Here is a 15,619-nt window from a genome sequence, read left to right on the forward strand (position 1 = left end):
GTGCTGCAGCATTCTGGATCAGCTGAAGAGTCTTAATGGACTTTTTCGAGCAGCCTGATAATAAGGAATTGCAGTAATCCAGCCTAGAAGTAACAAATGCATGGACTAGTTTTTCTGCATCATTTTTAGACAGGATGTTCCTGATTTTCGCAATATTACGTAGGTGAAAAAAGGCGGTCCTTGAAATTTGCTTAATGTGAGACTTAAACGACATGTCCTGATCAAAGATAACTCCAAGATTCCTCACAGTGGTGCTGGAGGCCAAGGCGATGCCATCCAGGGAAACTATATCTTTAGATAATGCGTCACGGAGGTGCTTAGGCCCCAGAGTAATAACTTCAGTTTTATCTGAGTTTAACATGAGAAAATTACAGGTCATCCAGGTTTTAACATCCTGAAGGCACATTTGAAGTTTAGCTAACTGATGAGTTTCATCTGGCTTGATCGATAGATATAACTGAGTATCATCTGCATAACAATGAAAGCTTATGGAATGTTTCCTGATAATATTGCCTAAAGGAAGCATATATAAAGTGAAGAGGATTGGTCCAAGGACAGATCCTTGAGGAACTCCATGAGTAACTTTGGCGTGCATGGAGGACTCATCGTTAACATGTACAAACTGAAATCGATCTGATAAATAGGACTTAAACCAGCTTAGAGCGGTTCCTTTAATGCCAATGAAATATTCCAGTCTCTGCAATAGGATCTGATGGTCAATGGTATCAAATGCAGCACTAAGATCTAATAAAACCAGTACAGAGACAAGTCCTTTGTCTGATGCAATAAGGAGGTCATTAGTAATTTTCACCAGTGCTGTCTCTGTGCTATGATGAGCTCTAAATCCTGACTGAAAATCCTCAAATAAACTATTGCTCTGTAGAAAGTCACACAGCTGTTTAGCAACTGCTTTCTCCAGAACCTTAGAGAGAAATGGAAGGTTAGATATAGGTCTATAGTTGGCTAAAACATCCGGATCAAGTTTGGGCTTTTTCAGAAGAGGTTTAATTACAAGTACTGTGGTACATAGCCTGTTGATAAAGATAGATTGATCATATCTAGTATAGAGGTGCTGACTAAGGGTAGAACATCTTTAAGCAGCCTAGTCGGGATGGGGTCTAAGAGGCAGGTTGATGGTTTAGATGAAGAAATTATTGAAGTTAGTTGGTAAAGATTGAGGGAAGCAAAACAGTCTAAACATGTATCTGGTTCTACAGCTGTTTCTAAGGTTCCTGAGTTAAGAGATAAGTCGGTGCCAATTGAGGGCAGGTCTTGGTGAATTTTGTCTCTAATAGCTAGAATTTTATCATTAAAGAAGCTCATGAAATCGTAACTACTGAGAGCTATGGGAATACTTGGCTCAATAGAGCTGTGACTCTCTGTCAGCCTGGCTACAGTGCTGAAAAGAAACCTGGGCTTGTTCCTATTTTCCTCTATTAATGACGAGTAGTAGGCTGCTCTGGCATTACGGAGGGCCTTCCTATAAGTTTTAAGACTATCTTGCCAAATTAAACGAGAATTTTCCACTTTGGTAGAACGCCAATTCCTCTCAAGTTTCTGTGATATTTGCTTTAATTTGCGAGTTTCAGTATTATACCATGGAGCTAACCGTCTTTGTTTTAGTATTTTCTTTTTTAGAGGGGCTACAGAGTCGAGTGTCATTCGCAGCGAGCCTGCAGCACTATCAACAAGATGATCGATTTGGGAGGGACTGAAATTAGCATAGGAGTCCTCCGTTACTTTGTGACTAGATAATGTATTTAGAGCTGATGGAATCGCATCCTTAAATTTAGCTATGGCACTATCAGACAGACATCTTGTATAGAAATTTTTGCCCAGTGGCGAGTAGTTCAGCAATACAAACTCAAAAGTTATCAAACAGTGGTCGGATAAAGAGGGATTCTGTGGGAACACCACTAAATGTTCAATTTCAATACCATACACCAAAACAAGGTCGAGGGTGTGGTTAAAACAGTGAGTCGGTTCATGAACACTCTGAGAGAAGCCGATGGAATCTAACAGAGAGATAAACGCAGTACTAAAGCTGTCATTCTCAACATCCACATGAATATTAAAATCTCCTACAATAATAACTTTGTCCGTTTTAAGGACTAAAGTTGACAAAAACTCTGCAAATTCAGATAAGAATTCAGAGTACGGGCCAGGTGCTCGGTACACTATAACAAAAAGAATTGGTTGCAGTGATTTCCAACTTGGGTGCGAAAGACTAAGAACAAGACTTTCAAATGAGTTATAGTTTGGTTTAGGTTTAGTGCTGATTAGTAGGCTAGAGTCGAAGATAGCTGCAACTCCACCTCCTCGGCCTGTGCCTCGAGGAATGTGAGTATTAATATGACTGGGAGGGGTGGATTCATTTAGGCTAGCATATTCTCCATCACCCAGCCAGGTTTCAGTAAGACCAAATAAATCAATATCATAATCTGATATTAGTTCATTTACTAGTACACCTTTAGAAGAGAGAGATCTGATGTTTAAGAGTCCACATTTAACTCTCCTATTCGTTTGCACTATTGCTCTTGTGGTTTTAATTTTTATGAGGTTTTTATGCACAGCTCCTCTTCTGTTTACCTTTTTAAATAATTTCGATGGTCGGGGGGCAGACACCGTCACTATAGGGTTTTCACTAAGTAACTCCTGAAATGGAGGAGCAGAGAAGTGTGTTAGACTGCGACTCTGCGTAGGGTTTTGGGTGGGTAACTGCTGAAAAAGAAGGGCAGAGAAGTGTGTTAAACTGCGACTCTGCCTCCTGGTCTCAACTCTGAGAACTGGGGAGAAGCTGGAACAGGTTGTGTCCGGGGTGAGATGGATCTACAGTGAAGTTTACTTGCTTGTTTCCTGACTCTGGAAATGTATAAGTCCTGAATGGAGGGCAGGTTCAGCACAGATGAGCTTTTCTGCAGTCCTGACTGTCCATTGTAGTCTGCTCCTGTCCGTTTTGGTGGCAGATCCAAACCAGACAGTGATGGACGTGCAGAGGACAGGCTGGATGATGGCTGTATAGAAGTGGATCAGCTACTCCTTAGGCAGGTTGAGCTTCCTGAGCTGGCGCAGGAAGTACATCCTCTGCTGGGCCTTCTTGATGATGGAGTCAGTGTTGGACTCCCACTTTAGGTCCGGGATATAGTGGATCCCAGAAACCTGAAGGATTCCACAGCAGACAATGGGCTGTTTAGAATGGTGATGGGGGGCAGAGTTGGGGGGGGGCTCCTCCTGAAGTCCACGATCATCTCCACAGTTCTGAGTGTGTTAAGTTCTAGGTTGTTCTGACCGCACCAGAGAGCCAGCTGATCAAAAACTGATGTAAGATGTCACAGTGTCAGTTAGTTCGTCCAGGTCAGTGGCTGCAGCCTCAAAAACACTCCAGTCAGTGCAGTCAAAGCAGGCCTGTAACTCCAGCTTTGACTCGTTGGTCCATCTTTTCACAGTCTTTACAACAGGTTTACCAGATTTCAGTTGTTGCCTGTCTGTTGGGATAAGATGAACCAGACAGTGAACAGAGTCCCAACGCTGCATGGGGAACAGAGCGATAGGTGTCCTTTAATGTAGCAGTGGTCCAGTGTGTTAGTGTCCCTGGTGGGACACTTAATATGCTGTCTGTACTTTGGGAGTTCGAGGCTAAGGTTTGCTCTGTTGAACTCCCCGAGAACAATGAGCAGGGAGTCTGGATGTTTTTTATCCATGTTAGTTATCTGGCTGGCCAGGTGTAGTAACGCCTCATTAACATAGGCCTGAGGTGGAATGTAAACAGCGACCAGGACAAACGAGGAAAACTCCCGCGGTGAATAAAAAGGTTTACAGATTATGACCAATGTCTCTAAGTGAGGGCTGCATGATTTCTTCAACACTGTGACATCTGTGCAGCAACCTTCATTTATATAGAAACAGAGTCCGCCTCCCCTTGTTTTTCCGTATAGCGATCCGCACGGATGAGATTAAATCCCGGTAGATGAAGTGCGCTGTCCGGGATGCGCTCGTGAGCCAGGATTCGGTTAAACACAGGGCGGCAGATCTGCAGAAGTTCGAGTTAGTTCTGTTGACCATTTTGTTGACCAGAGAGTGGACATTCGCCAGGTGGATCGAAGGGAGCGCAGTGCGAAAACCCCGCTGTCTCAGTTTAACCAGTGCGCCTGCACGCTTCCCCCTTCGGCGTCTCCGGTGGATCCCATGCAGAGCTGCTGCTCCTCCAACTAATAATAATAATAATAAGTCCGGGAAAGTTCCAGGTTCGATAAAGAGCGGTGGAATAGTGTGAAAGTCCGATGTTTAAGAGCTCTTCTCTGGTAAATTTTACCAGAGAGGGACGGCAGAAAACAGAATTAATAAAATAAAACACACAAAAAGCACTACGGAGCGTAATACAGAGGCTGCCATCTGCGGTGCCATCTTGGGTATTAATTATCATGCAGTTCCATCAGGGAGCATATGATTGCCCCCAAAGTTATTCTGCAGCATGACAACGACCCCAAACATACAGCATACTGATTAAGATAGTACTCATTAAGAACTATCTTCAGCGTAAAGAAGAACAAGGAGTCCTGAGGGCTGTACTACAGAGGGACTTTAATCTACTTAGATTTAACTCAGGGTTGACAAACTGACTGCCTACACTGGTGTTAAACGAAATAATCTGTTGGTTAGTTGAGTCCCTGTTAACTTAATTGGAGTTGGTGGTGTTTGCATTAAAGGGGTGCTCTGTATTTTGCCCCAGGGAATTGCACGTTGATTGTGTCAGGATATGAGGAGTTTAAAGACATGTCAACGGCCAAATCTCAGTGGACATCAAAGCTAGAGAGGCTTGCTGGTAGCACACTGATTAAATTTGTAATTATCTTCACAGTATTCTTGTTATAATTCTCTATTTAGTATTTTATGGACTCTTGTTTTGTGTGTAATACAATTAAGATGTAAAGGTACAACTGCATATTAAGTCCATTGTAATAAAAAATGGAGCCGGGGAGAGGGCTACTAATCTGAAAGAAAACTCCTTACTCTCCAAGATGAAAGTGGTCAATTTATGGGGAACAAATTCTACATGTAAAAAAACTCATTATTCTCTGACATTATAATCATACATTTATGAGAGAAACTCTGAAAATAGTGTTTTTTGTCAACCACATGCTTAATTTTGTAAGGCTGCAACAGCACTCTACAGACGCTGCTGCCGTGTTATTATGCCTGCAGAGGAAAATTATATTATACTTCACAATCAGATAGCAATGAGAAAAAACTTTAGCCCACAGACATCATAATATCATATATGCAGTGAGACCTTAGAGACTTTGCCGTGACTGGGCCAGTTGAGAAGAAAACACCACAGTGATTTGGATTTTTTGTGACATTAATCTCAGGGGATTTCTGGGTTTTGTAAATTTACCACTTTCATCAAGGGAATTTTTACCCCCCACCCTGGCTGTGTCTTATTTGGACATGTAAAATAGTCAATCTTAATATGTGAAAACATTTAGGATAATTCAATTAACACAGATAGGCTACATCTGAGAAATTGGCCTGTTAATGAGACCTGTTAAGATTCCTACATCACAGAGGCTGCAGGGCTGCCTGTGGGAATGTAAAGCTGTTGTGTTAAGAATAACTTCATTTCAGCGGCAACAACACTGGAACAAGTCAGGATGAAGTCTAAAAATGTTAGTAATTAATAATAGTATTAATATTTTTCATTAACAGGAGGTGCACAGACATTTTGGTTGGGAGAGGCTCACGTGAAAATAAGGGCACTTCAATTTTTAGTTTTAAACAAAATGTTAAATATATTAACACAACTCTGACTTCCTTACCTATTTATTTTAATTCCCTCACACACGCAATTGTTTCATACTTAACATTTTTCTACAAAATAATCAGTTTACATAGAGAACATGGTCTTCTTAAGTGTTCACTAAGTTTATCACAAGAGCAGGCAACAACAAAGGAAACTATGCCACAATGTGCATGTTTTCTATGCTACTAGTATACAGTGTCTCACAAAAGTGAGTATACACTAGGCGGAATGATTTTGGGAAATAATACATTGCGATTGCGATTTCATATGCGATTAATTTTTAAGCTCCGTATTATTCAAAACAGACAATTAATAAATCAGTTTATAGTAGGGCTGCAACGATTAGTCGATGTAACCGATGACAATTGAATCCAAATTAAAATTTCATTGTCGACACATCGTTACATAGATGCCGTTAAAGGGAGAGATAGCAATCTTCATATTAGGAACATTTCTGGTTGTTTATTTCTAACTGCAATGCACTACAGGAAGTGCTGGGGGGAGTATTGCTTCCACTGTCTGCCATGACTGCTTGACTGTAAGCATTCATGCGAGAAGCGGAAAGAAGCGGAGAAAGAAGCCGTGTTTCCATCAACGTTTTTTAATGCGAATTTTGAAGTATTGCATTAGAAAAGGTTGATGAAACGGCAAAATTAGAAAAAAAAATCCTTATTTTCGCAAAAAAGTTTACGCTCACTTGAGGTGGTTTTTGCCTTTGTTGAAAGAGTGTTAATGCGCTAAATGGGAGATGGAAACACTTTTTCAGAATAAGTTCTGACGTAGCGAACTTGTAACTCATGTCTGATCAGCTGTTTCTGCTGTCAGCATCTTGCCCAGTTGTGCTTGGTTGGTCAGATCTGCTCGGGGGCCTGCGCCTGCTTGTAACGTCACATAAGGTGATTGGCTGTACGTTTGTATGATGACGTGGCAGATGGTGATTGGCTGCATGTTGTAGTTTTTACGGATACTAGTTTTCGGTGAAGTAATGTTACGACGCTAATGTTGGCTGCCGATCCACTTAAGCTAGTGTGTGTGTACATACGTTGTTGCCATATTGCCAAATGTGAAGAGGGGTGCCTCTTTGGTTCGGAATTGACCAACCAGTGGTTAAAAATAAGTGGGCAACAACACCAAAAAGCTGTGCAAAATATAGCTTCCAAGTTTATTCATGCATTTCAGTAAATAGACATAAAAAAAGGGTTAAAACAAGGCTGAAGCTAAGAAAGCAAAAAAGTAATTTCAAATGGGGGAAGCACAGGATCAGTTAAATAAAGGGGAATCGGGCTCTTTGTCGCTGGGTGTGCTCAACTTCGTTTCCCTGTGTGGGGCGAAGCCAGACAACACGACAGGGACGGGTCTGCTGCTGTTGGTCATAGGCTGGTCGGTTGTGGCCTCCTCACTGCTTGGGGCCTCTGATAACTCCACTAAGTAGCTGTGGCTCTGCACCATGCAACTCACCAGACTACGACCCAGCCGTGTGCCACATATACTGGGATATCAGTAGCAGCCTCAGCACACCCGCACACAGGAGACAAACAGAAACTCTTTACACAACAGCAATTTACAAACATTCCACACCACAGACACTGCCACCAGCCCACATAACACATTATATATATCCAGGGAAGAAGACAATCACATCACAACTCTGTACCTGCACACAGGAGACAAGCAGAAACTCACTGAGCTTAATGTGTGGCTGGTTAAATGACGGCAGATTGGAGGTCAAGCCCAAACACATCTGCCTGCCATCAGCCCATCCCCATGCGGTCGGTCCGGGCGCTGCCCTTCCGCGGGTTATGGTTGTTGCGTTCCGTCGGCATTACATTGTCAACTGGCATTTGGGTCGGGGTCTTCCGCGTTTGCATCGCGGTGCATCTGGGAGTCTTTGTTTTTTTGATTGATTTTTTTTTTGTTCTTTCTCCCACCCCTATTGGCTTCTGGGGTTCTTGCCTGCCTGTTGCTGGGGTGGGTGTGGCGCTCGTGGCGTCCCGCTCTCACTAACAACTACATTCTTTAACAGGCTTATGCGCACACACACAGACACACACAGTCTCACACATAGACACAAACAAATTTAGGTTGTCCCTGGTAGAATTATTTATTATATATTATTTTCTTTCAGTTACTTATTTAAATTAATTATTATTCCAGCTCTCGTGGCTGTGCTGTGTTGCTTATTTAGAGTGTGTGACTGTTTCTTGTTTTCATTGTTCTCTTAGTTGTCTTACTATGTCAGCTGTTTATTGCTGCTGTTGTTGTCTTTTACTATTATTATTATTTTTATTGTTTGTTTTTGTTTGTGTTTGTTTGTTGTTGTTTTTCTCCTCCCCAAGCCCCCCTCTCTGTTCTATTGCAGGTTTTGTTGCTTTCTGCAATTGGTGTTTCCCACAGCTTTTCCCTGTCGTCCCCACCCTCCATCCCCCTTCTCTTGCAGGTGTTGTTCTTTCTCTGTGCTGTCTGTTTGTGCCCCCCCATCCCCGTGTCTGCCCCCCTGTCCGGACCGGTGACAAATCAATACATAATTAAATAAATAATAAAACAGACAAAGGAGTATTTTAATACTCTCTTGTTAAAGTAAAATCTGTCTGGCACAATATGGTATCCAGGTCATCATGCTCTATACCAGGCTGCTGGGCAGGACAGGTTTAAAAAAATTTTTTTTTAAATCAGGCCGATACAGGTCTACCCAGTTACACGAAATAATAGCAAATCATCAAGTCATCTGACGTTACCAACAGGCGCAGGCCCCCGAGCAGATCTAACCACCCGAGCACATCTGGTACCTACAACGGCCAAGAATTTCATGTACCTCGTGGCTGGTGAAGCTCATTTGTGCTGAAAAAAGAGCTGGGTGCAAATCTCGGCAGGTAGCCTTCATCATCTGTTCTACCAAATTGTGGATTTACCTCTTAAATCTCAATGAATGCTAGGCTACTTCTACTGAGTGTAATAAAATATTAACGACTCTAAACATTCATAGAATAGGCTATTTACTTAATTTATTTAATTTTAATTTAATCATTTATCCCCATTGATGAACCCCACAAAGGATATTATAGCATTTAAAAGCATTATTTGGAGGTGCATGCAATTCTCGGGAGGCATGCAAAACTTGCATAACACCGGATTCCCATAACGTGCAGAGACACGCCCGCTTGAAACACATTTCTGAGGACCTCTCTCCATTTTTCTAAGATCAGTGGCCATCAGGTTCATGCGACTAGTTTTGTTTCTGGTTTGGAACCCAAACGTCTTGTTTATTACAGCCATGTGTAACGTCAACTACTGATGTAATGGCTCTTGCCATAGCTTGGTTTATTCGCTCTAAACCAGCTGATGGAAATGCACCGATTTCGCAATTTATTTATTTTTTGTGACATTTCAAAAGTACACTTAAAATTCGCATGACAATTGGATGGAAACTTGTCTAGAGGCAAACAGCTTTTTTTTTTTTTTTTGCTTGTTTGTTTGTTTTTACAAGGTTTTTACGCTATTTAATCACTATGTTGTGAACTCAACCAGACGCACTTCAAAGAAGGTCAGAGGGTGTCAAAAGAGGGAGGGAAGTTTCCCTCCCCGAGAGTTGACCTTTTCACATGTAAAACCCAGAGACATCGCCTGGTGTTTGGTAAGGCCTGAAAGAGACTCAATCAGACAATGCATCGCTTAAGGATTGTGTATTCAAAGAGCCTTAGTGAACCTTTCTAGCCATAAAGGTGTCACTAAAGACAGTCCACAGGACAGGAAAGGGGGGCGATCTGACCCCTTCTCCCTCCCGCAGGTCACCTCCAGCCTCAACCTGACTCTTTTCTCTCCACAGAACGGCTGAGCCATAAACCACCATTTCATTCTCTGATAACCGGTGCGATAAGCCAGGAATGCAGAGAAGAGAGACCATAAAAACCCCTGTTTCTCGAACCAAGCAAGGTTCCAGTATAACTGTGTTTATTCTGTTTAAATAATAACCTTGCTAAGTGAGCAGCGGCGTATGCCTCTGAGTTTAGTAAGTAATGACCCTGTTGTTATCCTTTAGTGATGTTTGAAGACTAGCAGACCCATAAGAAAGCAATCTTGAACTAGTTTTCTAACCTCTTTCTGTTTTGTCTTAATTCATCCCTGTTACTCCCTAGTAATCACTGTCTGTTCAGTATTAACTAATGCTTTAGTTAAATGTTTCATATACAATTTCCTACTAAATTATCCATTGAAACGCTCGTGTGTATCACCAGCCTCTCAGTTAAAGTGGAATGTCTACTCTTTTCTTGTGTGACCCGAGCGCCACCAAGGGGACAAGAAAGGTATAACACGCAAGTGTTTAAAACTCGGCTTACACTGACAGGATCGCTAAGTAGGCCTAACTATCACCATGTAATTGCATAAATGAAATTTTGCTGTCACACTTACATCTAAATTGTCTCGTGAGTTAAAACCAGTAACCAGCAAGTATACTGAGGACAGGTAATTAAGCTTTGTTACGTTTTATATGACCATTATAACCTTTTTCCATAGTGTTTAGCCTTGTTTTAACTGTCTTTATCCGAATGTTTAGAACTAAGTATTTTTCCAAATGTCGATATTGTGGAGAGAGAGATTAAAGGGAAATACGCGCAATGTATATTTCTTTATCCCAAAAAGTTAACACCTTAGCAACGTTGGGAGACCATCCCCAAAATTGACGTCACACTACCTAGCGGGATCAATAAAAGGCCCTGCTTTTTTTGTACACTCTCTTCTCTTCAAAAAAAACCTCTTCTCTTCAAAAAAACCCTCTTCTCTTCAAAAAAAAAAAAAACACTCTCTTCTCTTCAAAAACTTTGCTCTTCTCTTTTAAAACTTTCTTGAAACTAAACGTATACGCTCTCTTAACTTCCTTTACTTTTGAAATTCCGATTTTTTCGTTTCGTACTTAAATCTCCTTCAGACGAGCTGAGAAAGCTACGACCCTGAATTCCAATTTTCTTAGCGGGAGATTTGATTTTTTATTCTGTTTGGAGCTGCCTGTTTAACCTCAGCAACATTAAATAGCCTATATTCCCGAGGCCTCATGAACCTACGGCGAATGTGTGAGTTTATTTGATTTTGTTGTTGCAACCTCATCCGACCGTTGTGAGCAACTTTGGACCAGAAACTCAGAAGCCTTCATTTATGGCCTTGAATAAATGAAACCACGGCTCTGACGACAGAACCCTGAGTGGGCCCTATAGCGACACCAAACGAACTGAGATCAGAGCAAAAGCCTGGGCTGACGGGCCCGTTGCTGCAAGCGCTTCCCACAGAGGACTCCGGACCCAATCCACCAGTTTCGAACCCAACTCGAAAACGCCACTGGTGTTGGGCCAGAAGCGACTTCACGAGCCAACTGGCAGTCCAGCCTTGTTACGGGACCTGCGGCAACGGTAGGGCAAAACAAACCACACTCTGTGACTCATTGGTGTTCTCTAGTGGCTCCATCCATCGTTAATAAACCCTTAGATTAGTCAAACTAAATCTGCAACCTAATTTTGGTCATTTGTTCCCTCATACTCGTAGAATTCTCTCTCTCTACAATATAAACTGAAATTCAATCGAACCTTACATAGGCTACCCTGTTTTATTACCTCCTGGTTGTCATATTAACTGTTACCCTGTAATATCACCACATTTACCCACTATTGTACCCTCTTTTGTTAGTTAATAAATTCACCTTGAGCACAGCGATGTATGTGTGTGTGTTATTAAGAATCTAGAGTCCCTATACATAGAACTTATGCTCAGATCTGAGACTGACTGATTGGCCTTACGATTTCAGAATAACTGAACCAGTAACAACTAATGAATTACCAGAAATTCGTGTAATTCTCAGGCTATACTCAAGGACCTAATGCCTTGGGCGGACAAGCAAATCTTTAGGTGGTGCTCCTAATTTCGAGGCATAAATTAATATTCCCGGAAATATTAATTTTCATAAGTGTATTAAAATTTTACGTAGCCTAGATCTGCTACAACTAAATACACTTTTGAGCGGTTTTGAGGCGAGAAATCAACTGTGTAGAAATTGAATATTGGCAGTTTAACCAAACAGAGCGCCCTCTGATAAAAGTTTGTATAAATCAGTGAATTACAGGCGTAGCCTACGCTGTCTTGTCTTCTTCCCTGGTTTCCCCCTGGTATTGATACTAGTGTAATAGTAAACCTTGTTCACTAAATGGTAACGTTAGCTAGTTAGGCTGTGTGTTGGAAATCAGTAATTCACTTGAAAGATATTTAATTAGTTAAATAGTTTAATTAGGGTTAGGGGGTGACAAAAATAATCATGACTAGCTGACTAATCAAATAAATAAACAGATTAGTCGACTACGAAAATAGTCATTAGTTGCAGCCCTAGTGTATAGTATGACTAACAGATAGACAGATTAAACATACACTGTTCTTTCTTGTAGGCCAGGCCTGTTATGATGAAATTAGGTGATGCTTTAATTGCTTGAATTATTATGAGCAGTGGTGGAGAAAAAATATCAAATTATTTAAATATGAGAAAGATAATTTGAGAGTCAAGTCATGACATTAAATAATGATATAACATCATTAGGTAGGCCTACTTACAGAAGAAAAACAAAGTTTACCAGTGTGAACTGTATTATACAGTAAGCGCTCAATACAAAACCCACAGTTCAACCACCAATTAATGAGTCCTTATTTCATTTCAAATCTCCTAGGAGTCCATCTCTCATCAAAAACCTCAAAAACTACTCAGTTTGAGGTTCAATTCAAACGTTGGCCAACGAAAATAAAACCAAGTGACACCTTGTGTTTATTAGACAAGCTTAGCAATTCTCTGACAACACCGGAGTCTCCCCACAGCCTCCGATGCCAGCAGCGCACCGGCTGTAACCAGGCTGTAACTCGGGACAGACTGAGCCTCTTTCGGACTTGTGAGTTTGGTTTGAAACGCTGTTACATACTGAGCTGACTGCTGGCTGTGTGTGTGACAGAGGCGCTGATCGCCACAATACCTTACTACTCCTGTCTCTCTGTTGTGCATTTTTCCTGTCCGCCTACGCGGCGGATGGCCCGACGAACACCAGAAATGTACCCGCAGATGGCGGGAGCTACTTTCATTCCCTGTGTGACACCAAAATCTCGGGTCAGCTTCTGTCAAGCTTAAGGCCATTGTATAACAACAAGTCAAGGTACAGCGTAACGTGCGAAGTTGATGCTTGCTCTGCATACTCTGGCGTGTCATGTGACCAGAGCGTAATTGCCCCCTTTACGATTAGAAAAGATGCGTTCGAGATGACGGCGGCTGACTTTCGCCGATTTGATAGTCTAACGTGAGCTGCAGGTGACTGCAGGGGCTTTTTCCATCACTAACCTGCAGTGCGAAAGTCAGACACAATTTGTAAGCAGCATGTCTTGTTAAGTCAGCTCTGTGCAGCGCTGCATTAAGTCAAACGCACCTAACATCTCGTTTTATCATATCGCGTTAATGCGTTATTATCGCGTAATTATCGCGTTAACGCATTAATTAATTACCGGCGATAATTTTATCGCACGTCAACGCAGTTTTTAAAAATTATTATTTTGAAAGTCTCACTGGCTCTGAATACACATAGCACCCAGTACACCTTGTGCTCGAGCACTTCACCTCACTCTAACAGGGACACTTGCTTCTGAACACAGACTGTTTCTGCTGCTCCCTGATAAAAGAAAAAGGTTTCTGCTGATGGCTGATCAGAATACATCCCAAGAAAACTGGACTCTGATGGTAACTTGTTTTAACAAGCTAGATAAAAGGTAATGTCCTGGCAGTGCAAATAGCTTAGTTTTATATTTGATTTGATTACATTAATGTTTAAGTTGAGATTTACAAGAAATATTTTATTGCTACTGTGTAAAGGGAATACTGCTGGTAAAAAGCACCTTATTTGTTTAAAGTGTTTGCAAACTACATGTTATTGCACTTTTGTGTATATAGCAGTGCATTTAAATCCAAAGTGTGCAATACACTACTTTAGAATTCATTATTCAATTTTGCACGTACCAATACGATTAATCGTGATTAATCGCAAGAAAATCATGCGATTAAATTTTTTTATCGTTGCCCAGCACTAATATATATTTAAAACAAAAGCACCCCAGATGAAAGGCCACTTTCTCTAGAGGAAGAAAAAGCTCAGGGGCTTGAGCCTCTTTTGATATCTATGTGTACATGTGCCTGCTCATTAACACTGAGTGCAGATATGGTGTGTAGCCCACGTATGGGCTATAGGGTAACCTAGAGTTAACCATGAAGATAACCTGCTCAGAGCAGTTGAGAGATGCAGTGTAAATTGTCATGGCAGCAGACCTCAGGTAAAACCTTTCCAGTCTTAGTTAACCAGGAAGTTACACCGAAAGTCACAAAGTTGCTCCTGAAGTTACCTGGATAAGCCAGTTACTTTGCTTCATAGTACAGGCCACTGGAAGTGATGATATGGGCCCCACAGAACCCTGATCTCAACATCATCCAGTCTGTCTGGGATTACATGAAGAGAGAGAAGCAACTGAGGCTGCCTAAAAGACTGTGGGGAGTTCTCCAAGATGTTTGGGCCAACCTACCTGCTGAGTTCCTTCGAAAACCGATTCAAGTGTACCTAGAACAGATGCTGTTTAGATGCAAAGGGTGGTCACACCAAATGTTGTTTGATTTAGACTTTTCTTTTATTCACTGCCTATGCATTTTGCTCATTTTCTAAATATATTGTCTTAACATTTTTGAAAGCATTCTTTCTTTACAGCAAATTTTTCACACCTGCCTTAAAACTCTTGCACCGGACTATATGTGTGTTTTTACTTACCATTTTATTTTCTCTGATGCCAGGTTTATAAACATTTTAACCTTATACTTCAGCCTGCTGTTGAGATATTTGAGGCTGAAGGGACAGCGGACTGACCTCACTCTAAATTAAATGAGAGCAGGGAGAGCGGAGCACCCAGTTTATCAGCTCCCTGGAGTCTGAATGTCCCCAGCAGAGCCATCCCTTAACTTCCCTTTAATAAAGGTCCCACTTCACCATTTCTCTTATCGGATAGGCTATTAAAAGTTTTAGTGGAGCAGCCCATTAATTCAATTTAAAATTTAATGCATTAATTTCAGCTGACATTTAGATAATAAATTCAGAGGATTGGAAGAAGTTAGCCCTGCAATGATGTACTGTGGCCTTTGATACTATAAGGGGGGATTTTTGACAGGATGTTCAAAAGAAAACCTACATATTGGGCAGAGGTAAATTGTTATTCTGTCAAGATACTGTAGTATAGATTATACTCAGAGTTTTAAATGTAAAACTCCAATCTGTGTAAGAACATGTGGAGAAATAGCTCAAGCTTATTCTCAGTTCATTTCGTTAAACGAGGATTTCCGATCTTAAAAGATTACTTACATTTTGGGAAATTCATGTATTTGCTTTCTAACTGAGAGTTACATGAGAATAGTATCAATCGCATGCCTGTGTGTTACGTACAGAGCTGGAGTGAGGACATGAGTCCTCACACACAGAGTCAGGAACATATAAATGCCTTAGAACAGACCTTTGTTATGTAAGTGGTCATGTCAAACAGCAATATTGGGCTATATATTAGTGAAACTAAGCAAACTAAATAAAGGTTTGCCTGAGGGGAGGCTCGCAGTCTCAGACATTGAAAACCTCTGGTATATACTAAATGGTAACACTAGCAACTTAACATGCTTACAATGACAATTTACTGGACAAATAAAATTTTGACCTGATGGATATTTATATAACTGCCCTCTTACTTAAATGTGTTAGTTTATGTGTATGTACTGTACTTTGTCAG

The sequence above is a fragment of the Micropterus salmoides genome, unplaced genomic scaffold (genome assembly GCF_014851395.1).
Source record: "Micropterus salmoides isolate LMB-PRFRI ecotype aquatic unplaced genomic scaffold, ASM1485139v1 Ms_hic_scaffold_23, whole genome shotgun sequence".
Taxonomy (NCBI): Eukaryota; Metazoa; Chordata; class Actinopteri; order Centrarchiformes; family Centrarchidae; genus Micropterus; species Micropterus salmoides.